Here is a 4822-nt window from a genome sequence, read left to right as displayed (position 1 = left end):
TAAACAAAGTCTTATCAACTGATCCAACAGAAAAATCATGATCAGTTAGGAATTTTGAAAGGGTTTCATACCAAGCTCTTGGAACTTGTTTGAGACCATATAACGCTTTGTTCAAATAATAGACATGATCAGGATAGTTATGATCGACAAAACTTGGAGGTTGTTCAACGTAGACTTCTTCCTGCAATTAGCCATTTAGGAATGCACTTTTCACATCCATTTGATAGACTTTAAAGTTCTTGAAGGATGCATAGGCAAGAAATATTCTGATTGCCTCCAGTCTTGCAACTGGTGCATATGTTTCATCATAATCAATTCCTTCTTCTTGTCTATATCCTTGTGCCACTAGCCTTGCTTTGTTGCGCACAACTGAACCATCTTCATTCAGTTTGTTTCTTTACACCCATTTTGTTCCTATAACAGTTTTAAAAGCTGGTCTTGGAACTAAGTTCCAGACATTGTTATGAACGAACTGATTTAGCTCTTCTTATATTGCATTAATCCAATTTGGATCAACAAGAGCTTCGTCAGTTTTTGTTGGTTCTAATTGAGATACAAAAGCTGAATGAGTAAATAGATTGAGCATCTGATTTCTTGTTCTTACTGGATCAGATGGGTTACCTATTACCAGTTCTGGAGGGTGTGATTTCTTCCATCTAAGTTCAGCATTTGTTGCTACACTGTCAGCAAATTCTTCGTTAGGTAACTGAATGTTCTCAGTTTCAGTTGGAGCTAATTCAGTTGTTAACTGATTAACATTAGTTTGCTCCACTAAATGATTGTCAAGATTTTCTTCTAATTCAGCTGGTTGATCCAATATCTCAGGTTCAGATGTATGAAGGATATTTTGATTATTACGACTTTCGTCTGAGTCATCATCTTCCAGACTGATATCTATAAATTGATCAGCTAGCTCAACTTGATCAGTTGGCTTATCAATTAGTGCCGTTTCATCAAAATCAACATGTCCAGATTCTTCAACATTTAAGGTTTTCTTATTAAATACTCTGTAATATCCAAGGAAAATTCCTTCTGCAGATCTTGCATCAAAAGCCTTTAAATAATTTTTACCATTATCATGAATGAAGCATTTACAGCCAAATATTTTGAAGTAAGTGATTATGTTTTTTCTTCCATGCCAGATCTCATATGGTGTTTTCATGTGGTTCTTATTAATCATCGATCTGTTCTGAGTATAGCATGCAGTGTTTACTGCTTCTGCCCAAAATCTTTGAGAAATACCAGAATCAGCAAGCATTGTTCTAGCAGCTTCTTTAAGAGTCCGATTTCTTCTCTCAGCTACACCGTTTTGCTGAGGTGTTCTTGCTGCTGAGAGCTCATGCTTGATTCCAGTATTTTCTAAAAAACTTGAAAGTGTTTGATTGATGAATTCAGTTCCTCGATCAGATCTGATTCGATCAATTCCAACTGATTTTTCATTTAAAAGTCTTTTGAAGAGTTTAATCAGTTGTGCAGTCGTATGGTCTTTGGATTTGAGAAATATAACCCAAGTAAATCTTGAAAAGTCATCTACGACCACCAAGGTGTATTTCATTCCCCCTAAGCTCATGACTGGTATTGGACCAAAGAGATCCATGTGCAATAATTCTAAGCATCGGGATGAAGATTTACAGCCTTTGTTTTTGAAAGAGGATCGTACTTGTTTTCCATACTGACATGCTGAGCAAAGTTTTTCTTTTGAAAAATTTATTTTGGGCAAACCAGTTACAAGTTCATGCTTACTCAGATAGGCAAGGGATTTAAAATTTAAATGATTTAACCTTTTATGCCACAACCAGTTTTGAGATGATTTAGATGCAATAAAGCATACTGGTGTATAAGGTTGATCATTCCAGCTGACTTTGTAAGTGTTTCCACACCTTTTGCCAGTTAGAATAATCTCTTCAGTTGAGTTTTTGACTGAACAGGAGTGTTTGTCAAACTGAACTGAGAATCCATTATCGCATAACTGACTAATACTTATCAGATTATACTTGAGATTCTCGACTAATAAAACATCATTAATGGTGAAGTTACCATGGATAAGCTTACCCTTACCCACAGTTTTACTTTGGAGTTATCCCCAAAACTGATGTTTGGACCAGTGTATTTGACCAGTTGAGATAATAAATTTGAATCTCCTGTCATATGTCGTGAACATCCACTGTCCAAATACCATATTGATCCAATGTTTGTACCTATTTTCTGCAATTAAACACAAAATAAGATTTTGGTACCTTTTTTTTTTATTTGGGTCCAAAGTTGATTAGTCCTTTAGGAATCCAGACTTGAATCAGTCTAACTGACCGTCCTGTTGCTGTATTCCATATGATCCTTCCTTGTCTGTTTGTGCTTGGTGTATGGTGTGTGGATGATACAACATGTATTTTGCCCTTTTTCAACTGATTGTTTAACCGATATCTTTTCTGAACTGGCTTACTGTTGTAGTAGTTTGAGTAGCCATTTGAATATTTTCTGCTAAGAGTTTTTAGTTGCTGACTCCATGAGTCAGTCTTACTTTTTGGATTATACCCAATCCCACATCTCTTTCCTTTATTCATATTCTGAGATGGCTGTACAATCAGTTTACTCGACTCTGCTTGTTCTTGTACCATAACTGATTTTACAAAGTGAATATATTTCCCTTTGTTCATATTCAGTTTTGGTTGAGTATCTTGGGAAGACGAATCATCTTTACTACAGAATCCTAAACCAGTTTTATCTTCAACTGATTTCTGAGAATTCTGTATATTAGTTAAAGCTTTAGATGATTTGTTCCAAGCCTGAATAAGCTCATTGTGCTTTGAATTTTCAAGCAACAATTTTTGAATCATTAATTGATCCCTACTTCTTTCATTTCTGAGTTCAGCAATCTCCCTTTTCAGACTCAACATATCAACTGATTCATCAGTTTTTGTCTTATTGTCTTTGGGATCATCTTGCTTTGCTCTGATTTTTTCAAATGATAAGGCAAGCTTTTGATACTCACTGACCATGTCATGAAGAGTTGATATGAGTTCTTCTCTTGTAAAATCAGTTGAACTAAAATCAAATACCTGCTGATAGTTTGATTGATCTTCTATGTTATCAGCCATCAGACATTTTACTTCTTCTTCATCCTCACTAGAACTGTAAGAACTTTCTGGTTCTGACTCTTCGCTGTCAGTTTCTGCCCATTTGGCTTTGCTATCTTCAGCTAGGAGTACTTCATGTTTCTTTCTGTAAGGCTTCTTGTCGTCCTTAGATCTCTTCTTATGCTCATACACTTTCTTCTTTCTTTCAGTTGAGACTTGATTGTCCTTTTTCGGCTTGAGACAGTTAGCAATAAAGTGACCAGATTTGCCACAATTGTAACATACATTAGACTCTTCTCTAGAGTTGTTTCTTTGATAATTATTCTGAAAATTTCCTTGATTTCTCCTCATGAATCTTCCAAATTTCTTAATGAATAGTGACATAGCATCATTGCTCAGTTGATCAGCAGCTTTCTCAACTGAACCAGTTGGTTCACTTCTAACAGCAGTCAAGGCAGTAGTTGCTGCTGGGGTAGATGGTTCCCCTTCTCGAGTTTGAAGTTCAAACTCATATGCTTTCAGGTCAGCAAATAAATCATGAAGTTCAACTTTATTCAGATCTTTTGATTCCCTCATTGCCATAGTTTTGACATCCCATTCTTTGGGAAGTCCTCTGATTACTTTCAACGCTACTTCTTTGTTTGTATACACTTTTCCAAGTGCATTCAGTTCGTTGATGATACAGCTGGTTCTTTCATCATATTCGTGCATTGTTTCTCCAATCTTCATTCTGATGTTGTCGAACTTCTGCACAGCAACTGAAAGTTTGTTTTCCTTGGTTTGTTCATTGCCTTCGCAAAGTTGAATTAACTTCTCCCAAATTTCTTTGGCGGTTTTGCACATTTTGATTTTACTGAACGTTACTTTGTCCAGTGTCTTATACAATATGTCTTTTGCAACATTGTCTAGATTTGCCTTTCTCTTGTCCTCAGTAGTCCACTCATCTCTGGGCTTTTCAATTCGGTGAGGTGCCCCTTCAGTAATAGCAACAGCTGTGTTTGCTTTCAAAATCTTCATGGGTCCGTCGGTTATAACGTACCACATGTCATCGTCTTGTGCAGCTAGATGAGCCTGCATTCTTATTTTCCAATCATCGAAATCTTCTCTGGAGAACATAGGAATCTTATTGAATGAGGACATAGTGATCAGATTGAGTATAGATAGTCTTTGATAGGATATGTCTTGCTCTGATACCACTTGATAGGATCGGTTATTGACTACGGAGTGTTTAGAAGGGGGGGTTGAATAAACACTTCTATGAATTTAAAAGTTCTTTGAAAAAGATAGTTCAGTTTTATTACAAACTGAACTAAATATCCCGTCGGTCAATAACAATCAGTTAAACTGAATAAGCAGTTGCGGAAAATAAACTGATTGAAAGATAGAATATCTAACTGAAAATGAAAGGCTGTAGTAAAGACAACACAATATGTTTCTGGATGTTCGGAGATTTGAATAACTCCTACGTCACCCCTTCTATCTCAAGGATAGGATATTCACTAAAAGACTTTGATCGAGTACAACACTTGTACAGACCCACTTCAGTTAGGACTTATCTATTGCCTAAACTGAAACTCTTAGTATAATACAATGATCTCTGTAAGTAACTGAACTTTAGCACTTGTTGAATTATCAATATTATAGAGTGCTAGTTTGCTCAACTTGTAGCCTTGATTGCTACGAATAAGTCTAATAAGAGTGAACTGAGATTTTGACAGAGTAATGGCAAGTTTGAAATTGATAGATCG

This window comes from Primulina eburnea, chromosome 10 (genome assembly GCF_022965805.1).
Source record: "Primulina eburnea isolate SZY01 chromosome 10, ASM2296580v1, whole genome shotgun sequence".
Lineage (NCBI taxonomy): Eukaryota > Viridiplantae > Streptophyta > Magnoliopsida > Lamiales > Gesneriaceae > Primulina > Primulina eburnea.
The sequence above is the reverse complement of the archived record's forward strand: the minus strand, read 5'-3'. Positions refer to the sequence as shown.